General features: G+C 48.4%; 1 protein-coding gene across 2 annotated transcripts in view; it reads right to left on the bottom strand.

The window, feature by feature from the left end:
- The window catches only part of LOC119464516 (CUGBP Elav-like family member 2), a 521,231-nt gene that overhangs the window by 491,921 nt on the left and 16,369 nt on the right, over window positions 1–12,941 (bottom strand). The window lies entirely within an intron of this gene.

Here is a 12,941-nt window from a genome sequence, read left to right on the forward strand (position 1 = left end):
AGGCGAAGGTGGAGAAAAAAAGAAAGCTACAGTTGCCGGCAAGCCTGACAAGCATTGAGCGATCTCTGAATGCTATCGCTTTCCACTCCTAAAGGCGAAGCTTAAGCGTCCTCCGAATTTTTTTTTTTTATATAACGTCCCTCTAAAACGACCAGTCCGAAATGCCGTCAGCGCGCCGGTGATTTGTTTACTCCTTCGCCACCCTTACCCCGCGGTGTGGCAACGGCGGCCAGAAATAAAAACACGAGAGCTGGCGCTCGGTGGATCGGAACGCGGCAGCGCGTATGGTCATTTGCCCTCCCGCATAGTCCCCTCCCTCTCTGTCTCTCCTGTTTGGGCCAAACAGGTGGTTCGCGTGGCTTCCACGGCACTGCACCGAATAAGCGAGACCCGACGCGAGACTTCCCCCATGCACCGTTTTCAGTCACTTCCACGGCGTCCGCTGCACGTCACCCGCACGATCGACAGCGCTCAGCAGTCGCATAGTACGGCTCGGTGCATCGAACTGCATCGAACAAGTTTCCGACGGGTTTAATCAGTCGGAGCAGTGCATCCAGCAGGGAACAGCGCCGAGGAAACAGCCGCAAAGATGAGGGCACACAGAAAACGACGCGTTGCGTTGTAGTGCTGTAGGTATACAGGGTATCCCAACTATCATGCACCGAGATTTAAAAATATGCAGATGCCACGTAGCTGCATCGACAGAACCAAGGTAATGCGGTCAGTCGCGCGGCAAAGTTGCGTGTATTCGCGGGCTTCTTTCACGCTTGGGGGAAAAAAAAAGAAAACAGTTTCATGAAGCACGTATTGAGCAACAGAAAGCTGTATCGGGAGTTTCTCGTGTTGCTCAACAATTTTCTCCTCGACACTTTTCATCTAATTATAACGTTTGAGAAGTTGATTAATTAATTCAGACTAATTATGTAAGTAGGAGGAATGCAAAAAAATAGTCCGAGCATCTCCAAGCGACGGCAGACAACATTACCTTGGTTCTCCAGCTACGTGGCATCTGCATATATATATTTTTTAAATCTTGGTGCATGATAGTTGGGACACCCCGTATACGTTTGCCTGTGCCGGCCCTTAGCGTTGTTCCCGCCTGAAAATCAATAGCCAACCAGCCGATGCCTTCACGTTAATAGGCATGTTGCACTAAGCGTCGCGTTATATCGCGTGTCTCCCGCGTTTCTCACGATCGCTCTGATTACCGCTGCGTGTCACATGTAATAACTGCCCCCCTCCCGTGCGCGCCACCTCGCGCAGCTACCGCGGACGCCGAGGTCTTCATTACGTAATAATAACGCGTTCACAAAACCACGGCCTGTAACTATATACGACCGCGACACACAGCCGCAATATCGGGAACCACGTGCGTGACTGCAGCAGCGCAAAAAGATATAAAGGGCGTGACATATATAATGCGAAGGTCTTCTTTTTTTTATCGATTTCTTTCTTTCGATCTTCCCTCTCTCTCGCTCGCCCTCCTTCACCCGGCTTCTTCGTCGACGCGCCAATCACTGACCCGCATATATACGAACCACAGCCGCGAATACAATTCACGAAAGAAAACACACGCGCCAACGAACCGACGAAAAGGCACGCTCGTAAACTCGCTCGCGACTCGAGCCAGAGCGCGAACGCGCGCGGTCGACCTCCTTTTTTTTTTTTTTTTTTTTTGATCTCGTTCTTTTTCCTTCACTCGTTTTCTCGTTTTCTCTCCGCGTGCCTTCACGGTTGAGTCGGCCGGCAGCAGCAGCGCTCCCGCAGCTACAAAACTCCACAGGTGGCCGGGCCACACACGGCAGCCGCTCTCTCTCGTTGGGCGGGCGCACAACGAGGCAGCAGTCGAGCTGCCGACGATTCCTCACGCCAGTGCTCTACACCCCCACGCGGCGCATGCGCCGACACGTACACACGGACACACAAAGAACGAAGACACGGAGGAGGAAAGGCTGGGAGAATCACAGTCAGCGAAATACTATATATGCTCGGCCACGACTGCTTGTATAGCTTCCCCTAGGCCTTGACGGTGATGATGATGATGATTTATTGACATCCCCCTTTGAAACGAGGCGGTGGCCAATAGTCACCTAGCCTGCCTTAGTTACTCAGGTATGCCATACGTGGTTTTTCATTCTAGCATTTTTGCATACATCGATAGATTATAGCATTTTATACACTACATACAAAATACACTATAGCACATTTTTGTATACAGGATGGATGGATAGATAGATGGATGGATGAATGCTATGAGCGTCCCCTTTGAAACGGGGTGGCTTGCGCCGCATACCAAGCTCTTGTTCTTATTTTCTCGAATGTCCTACGTATATATATTGAGAAAACACTCATACACAAAGAATTCCCAGCATCGAACTTATTGAACCATTATACTGGGAACTCTGTTTCTATACGTCTCCGTTGTTCGCGGTCTCCCCACTTTTCTGCCACCAAACCCCCAATCGCCTCCAACTAATCACTATTGCGGACATGTTTACTTTCCCCCAGCTATCCCTGAACCCAAGGGCTTCACGGAGGCCAGAGGAGAGCCTAAAGCGGCAACTGGGCAGACATCTTCACATTCTTGTTGAAAATGCTCCCCGTAGCGGCGCCACGGCTTCCATGATCCCACGCGAGATTGCGAACCCGCAAGAAGATCTCTGAGGCCACACCATTCAGGCAGTTAGGGCGCAAGGTAGTTCTGGTGGGTTCAAGCGAAGTACCGGATCGCCAACAATTCGCATAGAAACGTGAGAGCCGTTTCAGTTCACAGACACACACAAAAAATAAAAAAAAAATCTAATAAAATAAAAAGAGAGTTATCGGAGCTGTGTCATCATTACCCTCAGCCCCTGACAAGAAACCAGGCTACGCGCTCTCGGTCAACGAGCTTTTATAGTTAAATGCACTCGTACTGCTCAGAAACGTTCACGTCGGCAAATTCCTCTCATCGGAGCGGGACGGTACGCTCGGCACATTTTTTTACGAAATGTGAAACCAGGCACTGCATTGTTTCAGCATTATACGCCGCGAGTCTGGCATTACGTGAACGTGATACTGAAGTCCTGCACGGGACATGACGGTACCGATGGCGGCCCGACGTGCTGCTTAGTTTAACACATAAGAGTTTCCCACTAAAACCACTAGAGGGAACTGCGGCGCTGCGACCGCTCGGCCACCACGGGAATGATGGGTATTGCATGGATTTGTTTGACCTTGGTGCATGTGGATCCACACGCTCCTGTGGCTTTGTTTATTACACGCTTTTTCTGGCCTCAATTTTACAGCAATCTATTTTTTTTTCTAAATGCAGGAGGCAACTCTGTGAACAAGCGTAATCGTTGCGAATTGTTGTATTTGTAACGCCATATTTCGTGTGAAGTGATCCGTATCACCATCATCAGCAGCAGCCGATATTTCTGTCCACTGCAGGACGAAGGCCTCTCCCTGTGATCTCCAATTAACCCTGTCTTGCGTCTTCCAATTTACCGCTGCGAATATGTCTCACAATCCGTATACTAATTCGCAAAGCCGGTTCAAGCCGGGAGGACGAAGTTTAGTTATAGTTGGGCAAATCCATGAACTAACCATTATTACCATACGAGCAGAACCATCATGCTTTCAGCTTCCGTACTCACTGGCGCTAGAGAATTCCTTCTAGTAATTTTTGAAAGATGGTTCGCCTAAAACGGGCAGGCAATGTGAAATACGCCACGTTGTGGCCTCATTTCACGTCTTCCACCTTTACCGCTGCAAATATGTCTCACAATCCAAGGAACCAAATACTAGCCCAGTTTCCCCGCCTGTTAAGAAGAAGCTTTAGTTCGGGGCATCGTGGGTCGGGGCCAACTCCGTCGCTGCCCATTCAAACGCATGTAAAACGCGGAAATTATTTAATGAAACAAGCCCTGGAACAATCTGAAATTAAATTTCTTGTACTTGAGAAAGATCAATTCTAGTGACTGCAGTAAGCAGAATTTTCATTTGGGGCCTGAGCACGAGATCGCGGGATCGAATCTCGGCCGCGGTGGCCGCATTTCGATGGAGGCGAAATGCAAAAACGCCCGTGTGCTTGCCTTGTAGTGCACGTTAAAAAAACCCAATTGGTCAAAATTAATCCGGAGCTTCCACTACAGCGTGCCTCATAATCAGAGTTGGTTTTGGCACGTAAAACCCCAGAAAGTAGAAGTACCGAAAACCAGTATGTTTAAAAATCCAGGACAATTACGAATCCGCAACTCTGCACGAAAGTCGGATATACGTATGTGCACTGTATACGTTGGATACCAATTTAATATATGAATTTACAGCTTACGTAATCTTGCTACAAGGTTTACAAAGATTTCGCAAAAGTCCCACTAGCAAATTAGCGTTATATCACAGATAGGTGGATAATAAGGGGTGAGCATTTTCAAGCTTACGGAATTTTAAAAAATCACCTGTTGCAGATAACGTAAATCTAGGGTCCTTGAGCTGGCGCATTCCGAGAAGCGGACATTCACGAGATATAACACATGTTCAAATAATTGACAAATGTTCACTAAGTAACTTTCTAATTAAATAATTTACGGCCCATATTGCAATTTATGAAGTGTAGTAGGCGAGTTTGCAAGGTGTATCTCCGCTTGGAATGAATTTCCGGAACGACACGAGTTTGGAGACTTTCGTCTTGCAGTGGACATTATTGAAAATGGACTGATGATGATGACAACATAACGTCATCGTTCGTGTCACGCGGCATCTTCGTGGATGCGCATGTTCAGACAGGAAAGTCCGGAGGCTAATTATTTGTCTCTTCATCTTATAACGCTCCATCTGATGTAGGCCGACCAATTTAGCCGGCGCTGGCTATGCCTCGATAGCGATGGCCACTTCAGACGCTAACGCCGGGAAAATATCAAACATTTTTTTAAACTAACAAAATTAACAAAAAATCATCATCGGCACTGGCTCGAGCGGCATCGTCTTCTTCCTCAGCTGGCTCCCTTGCCGCTCATCATTCCAGCGTAGAATTTCACTTCTCGTCCGTCGTCGTAATGGAGAGGCCGCGTTTACGGGGGTATGAGCATTGCTTAAGGGGGCATGAGCCATTCATTGTCTTACCGTGAAGGACAGATTTAATTTTGAAGCAATTTAATTTCGAAGAATCGCAAGTGGCAATGGCGGGCGGATGCTGCTAACCACGCCACCGAGCAAACTCAACACACCGAACGCAAGCGTTTGTGGTTCGACAACAACTTGTCCCTCGTCAGTTTGATCCGCTCCGACGAACAGCGACACAAGTATGAAGGAATGAAGAGATTCTAAGGCAGGATGAACAAGGGCACATTCCAGTAAACATAAAGGCGATGGCAAAGGCCGACTACTAAGTGGTTCATTTGTAAAAAGGAAAGGTTATATGTTCGGAGGTAAGTGACGTAGAAGTAATACACAGCTTTTGAGTAATTAATTACTTTCGTGTGGACTAATTGGTCAGTGTAATCAATTAATTTTTGAATGAAGTGATTGTATTGTAATCAGTCACTTTTTTCCCTCTCTCTCTCTGTAACGTGTAGAAGTCTGGTTCTGGTGAAACTGACGCTAGACTTCGCCGTAGGCGCACCAACTACGCATGCGTCTTATGAGCTATAAGCGGTAACGCCAGGCCGTATCCAAAGCCTCGAGGGCACAGTGGCGTTCTCGCGAATGAAACTTAAAGCATCATCTTTCCAAGAAATTGGAGAACGCGTAAGCTTCGCCTTTAAGAGTGAAACGCGATAGCATTCAAGATCCCTGGCTGCTTATCAGGTTTTTTTTTTTTTTTCGCCACTAAAAGCAAAGTGCGGGCTCTTTAAATAAAGTTTACTTCTTCTCGTATATTCAAGTTACAATCCGACGCTACCACGTCTGTAGGTTGTTTTTAAGCCGTAGTTTACGATTTTTCTGCCGGATTTTACTTTGAGAAATTCAATTTTCGTTCACTAACGCCTTGCGCCACGCGAAGGGCCTGCCCGGTCGAGGTGGTTCGGGATGATGAGGTTCGGCACGATTATTTCCGCCAACGACGCCGGCGCTTACGCCTACGCCGAATTTTCTGCGAAACGGGGGGGGGGGGGGGGGGGGCTTAACGCTTTCGCGTTAAAGAGAGACAACTGACGTCACGCTTTCCGACGCTCTGCGCCGACGTCCATGTACTGCACAGGGAGGGATGCCCCCAGCCATCGCACTAAGCTCGATACTACGCTACACGAAAACGGATCTGGGCCGTCGAATGATGTACAGGCAAATACGACGCGCTCCGTCGCATTCACAGAGTCCCTGTCAGCTACAGAAAGCGGAGAAGACGACGAAGGGCGAAGCCCTGACAGCAGCAGTGACACGAAGAAGGTCGCGGAGGAAAAAAAAAAATCATAATAAACGGCCTGATCAGGCGAGCGAAAGTGAGAGAGAGAGAGAGACGCTGGCGCGGTGACGACAACGTCGATCGCGGCGCGCACGCCAGCAGCAGCGCCGCCCTTTACAAAGCAAACCAAAGAACCAAACCGACGCAAAGCACACTCCGGCTCCGCCACCCACAAACGCTCTGGTTACAGCCGCTTCCGTTTCCCGCGGTGCCCCGGCGTAAGGCGAGACTGGCAGCCGTCGACAGGGCGGGAACAAAAGAAGGCCTCTGACGACGACGGTTAGGGGGAGGCGGCCGACGTCGAACAACGCGTCGGCGGCGCGACACGCGTCGTCTCGACGCACGGGCAGACCTCTGGCGATAGAGCGGAAGGAGCTCGGAAGGATCCTCCAAAAAAGCCTTCGAAGGCTCCGTGCCGTTTTCGCCGCCTGGGGCGGTTGTGTTGTGGTCGTTTCGGCGTTGTCGCTGCTGCAAGGAGAGAGCGTGCGCCGCCGCCCCCCGTCACGTGTCACGATCGCATTGCACGCGCAAGGAAGACAAAAAGAACACGCGCGTGAGCCTGTCAGTTCTTGGAAACGCGAAAGGTCTCCCGACCGCCCGCGGCGTGTGCCGTCTTAACAGGGGGGCGGATGGGGGGGGCATGGAAAGTGGGACTGGAAGGGTTAAATTGAAATCCCTTTACGTGCCGCTTACGCCGCAACCACACGAAAGCGCGTTTCTACGACGCATTTCGGGCGCCCCGACGTTTCCTTCCCGCCGGGCTCCGCCCACGCTGCCAGTAGCGGCTGGAATTAATTCCGAATGGCGGCGCGCGGCGGGAGATACTCGCGGAGGCGCCCGAAATGCGCCGGAAAAACGCGCTTCGTGTGGTTGTGGCATAAGCAACGCGTAAAGGAACTCCAATTTCACGTCCGGGCATATAGCCGCCCCCCGAATCCCTCTCTGGAAATAATTCCCGCGCCAGATTACAGCACGGGTCACGTGCACCGACGTGGCGCCGAATATACGCGCGCCGGAAAAGCTTTTCGTGTGGTTGCCTGCATCAGCCGTTACGACCAGAACCACCCCCCGCCACTGCACTGAACACTTCCTCCGATTACCTTCGCGTCGGAACGCGCAACGAGAGATCCGCGAGCCGCGTCGCTCGAGCGTGCGAACGGATGGGAAACCGCAGACGGGCAGACAGACGGGGTAGGCACGAATCGGCGGCGAAATGCGTCCACCGTGCTGCTCTTGCCGTTGCTGCTGAATTGACGGAGTTCTGATGCCAAGTAGCACGTGTCATCGCATCCCGAGATTCGCGCGCGCGAATCTCGGTGCCCATGTACGTGTCCGTACAGTTTCCTACGAAATTTACTAGAGGGAAGACCGGCGCCAGTGTGATCATTCCGCTATACGATGGGAATGATGGTTGGCACACTGGCTATGTCTAATCTCCGCGCTTGCCGGGCTTCACACGTTCTCGTGACGTTATTTATTACGCTTTATCTTTCTACTGCTGCCGAGTACTCATAGTTCCCTAAACCCAGCACGACAATCGGCGAACTTACAATGCAATATTTTGTCGAAAACGATGAGTCTGCATAGTCACAAAGGCGTTTTTAAACCAAAAGAACGGTGTTTAGGCAAATCCATGTACTTTCCCATCATACTCATACCGGCTGAACCGCCGTATACTGGGTGTCCGTAAAGTAACCGTGCAGTGAGAAAAAAAAAAAAAGCATAACTGTGAATGACATCGCAGTTTCACGAGCGAAATTATAGCGCAGGACCTGTACAGTTCGTCTGATAAGGCCTATGGGGGTGCACTCCAAGGACCGAGTGTGGACGAGAACCAATCCTCACACACTGCAGGAGCTACAGGCAGCCATTACCAAACACATTGCACGGTTAACTCTATAGAGACCTTACACCGAGCGTTTAACAATACGCAGCGTCGTGCGCAGACATGTCTTGCAAGCCGGTGGCGGATATTTTCAGCATCTCCTATAATGATCGTTGCACTGTCCGTAAGTAAAACTTCAAATTTGCAAGACCACCATTTCCACTGTGCAGTTACTTTTTTGGACACTCAGTACTTTCTTTCAGCTTTCGCAGACGCTATATAGGGCCAGAGTTCCCTCTAGTAATTTTCGTAGGAAACTATGACACATAAGTGCAATCGGAGTACAATCAACCTCTCTATATGGCTTTCAGAGATTATGAAAAGCCATCTGATTCAGTATGGATACCAGCAGTCATGGAGGCATTAGCGTAATCTAGAAGAACAGGAGGCACACGCGAATATCTTAAATATCCACAAAGATTCCACAGCAACCTTGGTTCTCCACAAGTAAAAAATTACCTATCATGAAATCGGTCAGGCAAGAAGACACAATCCACCCAATGCCATTCACTGCATGCTTAGAGAAGTTATATTCAAGCTATTAAAAATTAGGAGTGAGGATCAACAGCGAATATCTCAACAACCTTCGGTATGCAGATGACACTGTCCTGCTCAGCAACACGGGGAATGATTTGCAACAAATGATTGAGGACCTTAACCGAGAAATTGGAAGAGCAGGGTAGAAGATTTACATGCGAAAGACAAAGGTAATGTTCAATAGCCTGGCAAGGGAACAATGATTCATGATCACCAGTATGCCTCTTGAGTATGCGCAGGAGTAGGTTTGTCTAGGATTTCCAGGTCAAGACAGGGGTAAGTGGAGATCGCCTTAGTTCTGCAGTGGACATAAAAATAGGCTGCTGCTGCTGCTGAAAATGCTATGTACTTTCCTGCGATGCTTCTACCACCCGTGATTGGCAAATTATTATATTGTCTGCATATACGACTTATAAGAAAACATACTGCGCCAAAGACAAGACACGTCCATGTCGATATCCTGTCGCCTCTGCCTGTCTTTGGCGCCGTATTTTTTTTTTTTCTTAAGCACTATGAACCAATTAACTCACCCAACAACTTTTTATCGTGCCATGTACAGGGTGTTTCATTTTAGCTGCATCAAAATTTTAAAAAATTGCCTGTGGCAGATGTCACAATTGTAATCCTTGATCTAAACTACTCGGTGAGGCAGCCATTACATCCACGAAAAATCAAAACGCCTAATTGAATAATTAACATAGTTACGCTAATTAACGTTTATTAATTATTTTGCGGCACATCTTTCAATCTACGAATTATAGCCGCTGAGTTCCACTTGGAACGAATTCTCAGGACTGAACCAGTTTCGAGATATTTATTTTCAAGGTGTCCGACGAAACGCATGGGCGTTCCAGTTAACTTTTTGAGGAAAACGCTGTTTTATGCATTGAAGCACAAAGTTAACTGAAACGCCCATGCATTTCGTCGGACACTGTGAAAATTAATATCTGCAAACTGGTTCAGTGCTGAGAATTCGTTCCAAGTGGATACGCCTTGTGAACTCAGCGGCTCGGGGCAACAAAAGCGTTTTCGCATCTACGCTCCGTCGTAATGCGGCCGCCGCGGAAGGGAATCGAGCCAGCGTCCTCGTGGTCAGCAACAGAACATCACAGCCACTGAGCCACCACGTAGGCCACAGATTACCCGAAGGCGCTACTATAATCTCGGTCAAAGTAAAATGAAAAGAGAATTTATTTCCAAAAGCCAGACACCGTAAGACTTGTGTATTAGCAACGACGTAGTCGGTTAAGTGCTCCATATTATTTCAATCACATGTTTTTTAAAGGGAAATTAAGGAGCAACATTGCATAAGTTATAGGCTGGTATTCTTTCAAAAGCCTATACTCATAAGTATGATGAAAAAATGCTATTACTGATGAAAATTAGGACGAAGCTTCTTTTTTGTTTTACATTTCGCGCTACAGCCCGAGCGTCGGCAAATCAGTGTGAAGTCGCAGGACCTGAAAATATTTGCTCGCATGTCGACCGCTTTGTTGCAGCAAAAAGGTTTGCGGAGGGCAGGCCTTTCAGTTTTAAAAGGAGGGTCGGTAGCACAGAATGTGTTCTGCAGTTTGTTCGCAACCACGGGCACTGCATTCGGCGCTATCAGTCATTCCAAACAATGAGTGCATTAGTGAACGCAGCGCCCAGACGTAACTCGCCCAACTTGCTGTATTACTGCCAGACGTAAGCGACAAAGTGCTGTTTAACTTCTGTGAAGACCGGGTGACAGGTGCAGTTACAAAGAACGGTCGAGTGCACGCAACCGATGGTGAATAAAGTCGGCTGCGCTGCTTTCTCTAACGTCGAATCAGGAGCGAGCTTGCTTAGGTGCTGGGCTTCAAATGCAAGCATTCTACTGCATCCCCAATGTGCTAAAATTTTGCCACCTTGTTGGGGCTTGCGTAGGGTATGACATGCCTCGCAGAATGCAAGGTCAAGAATTTGATGTCAAGGTGGTACCCTAATTCGATACACAAACGTGGTACAGTCAGCCCGACATTCTAATTCGTATACTATAGTTACATTGATTACAGGATAAACGCGTGCTTTCATTGTCGTTTTTGTTATTATTAATGCGATTAGCATTCTTTGGGAACTTCACAGTTTGCGGTATGTATGTATGTTGTATGTATGTTACATGTATGTTACATGTATGTTGTATGTATGTTGTATGTATGTTGTACGTACGCATGTATGTAACCTCTTTCAAGCCAACTTGGAGCACTGTTTAGTCCATGGTCTAATGCGTAGAATATCGGGACATGTAATGCGATTAGCCTTCTTTTGGAACTTCACCCAATTTGCGGTGTGGATGCTTGTCGGCGTGTAACCTCTTTCAAACTTGACTCACTGGGTATGACACACTCGGTATGTGCATGCCGCTCTTCAATGAGAGAAGGAAAAAAATAATTTAAAATTTATCCGGCGCTGGGCAGAATCAGACCCGCATCACATATTCAGACACGCTTGATCTGACTATTTATTTAGACACGCGCCCCGCGCCGACTTCGCGGCGGGGTCCCTAGATGGCGTAGCGTGTCCACACGGAAGCACGAGCGAAGAGCACGGGTGCAGCACACGCCTCACACATGTCGCGTTTCGGCGGTGGAAATACGTTGTCGCTACGTTGTTTGAATGTTAATCGCCATTATAACATCGACAGAAATCCAGAGATGGCTCCTGGTTGAATATAATTGTTTTTTGTTCTGTAAGGGCGATATTACACTAAATGAAATACACTGGCCCGAGAATTATTTATCGCACTGTTAGTGTTTTCAAAGGTTAAAGGAACAGTTAAACAGCCTCCACGCTCGTACCAATAAACTAAGACGGTTCGGCAAACGTGCGCCTGGTTTTGAGAGGCGACTTCTGCGGCACGACTATTAATTTCTTCAACGAGAATGAATGCACGTACGAGCACGAGGAAAGACGAAAGCTTAACAGCTTCCGCCGCTAGAAGGCCAACAGAAAAGACGCAGAGTGGCAACCTAGTCGAAACGGCGCAGCGACTTAAACGCAAAAAATGACACGATGTAGCGTTAGCTCGTTGGTTAGCTTGTCTCTAATACAAAAAAAACCACAACCGCGCCTGCAAGTAAACAGGGCAGGCAGTAAGACGTGCCAGCAGAGTGGCAAGCTTGAAATCGCGCCGATGTCAAAGGAGCTTGGAAGATGTTTGCTGGCGCTATACCGATTCACAGAAAGGTTCTAGTGAACATGAGACAATAAAAAGTATCTCTTTAAACGTAGCAACCCAGTGCGCAGTTCAGTCTCATTCCTACGATATTATTACAAGAAAAAAGAAGAAAAAAGCACACACACAGGGCATCACGTCGTGAGACTTTGAAACGCAGCTACCAAAAAGATACACATATTTTCACGAAACAATCAAAAGACGTGAAGCCCAATTCGTCGCGCTCGGCAGTGCTGCCCAAGAAAGCTGCCAAAACAGCATTCAAAACAGCTCGGAGAAGGCAAGCTGGAGCATCAAAAAATGAAGAAAAAAAAAAAAAAGGAAAACACCACTCCGCTCTTCTCAGCTCCCGAAATACACGACTCGAATCAAATGGAGGGCATGACCCATCACGTTCGCTTCTCGCGCAAAGAGCAGAGGGAGAAAAAAAAAATTAAAATTAAATGCCGCGAGCTACGGCAGTGCACAGCGTGCCAGAAATCCCGGCTTTCCATGCCTCCTGCGCGCAAACACCAAGACGAAGGGAGCCGAAACCGCGAGGAGACTCTCTAAGAGTTTAACAAGCACAGCCTCTCGCCGAGCTTTTTACGTGCCCCACCCGCTGCCGTTTCGACTTTCAGATTTCTGTCAACTCGATAAGTCGGCGGCCGGAAAAGCGGGAGCAAAAGACTCCGAAGGCTTAGAAGATAGTCCAGGCGCAGGAATAGGAGGAGAAAGGTGGTTGCAGCACTTTTTTTCCCCCTCCGGCGTGGCTTCCAAAAATAAGGCATCCCCTCTCGGCTTTCAGAAGTGGAGGGATCTCAAAGCGGAGTCCAGACCTATCTGTCGACCGCGATCCTCTCTTTGCCACCACCACCACCACCAGCGGCTCCGACTCCTCGTGCTCTCTGAATAAACAACTCTCGAGTGAGGCACATGGCAGGACGTTGCAGGGAATTGTA

The sequence above is a fragment of the Dermacentor silvarum genome, chromosome 9 (assembly GCF_013339745.2).
Source record: "Dermacentor silvarum isolate Dsil-2018 chromosome 9, BIME_Dsil_1.4, whole genome shotgun sequence".
NCBI classification, from domain to species: Eukaryota; Metazoa; Arthropoda; class Arachnida; order Ixodida; family Ixodidae; genus Dermacentor; species Dermacentor silvarum.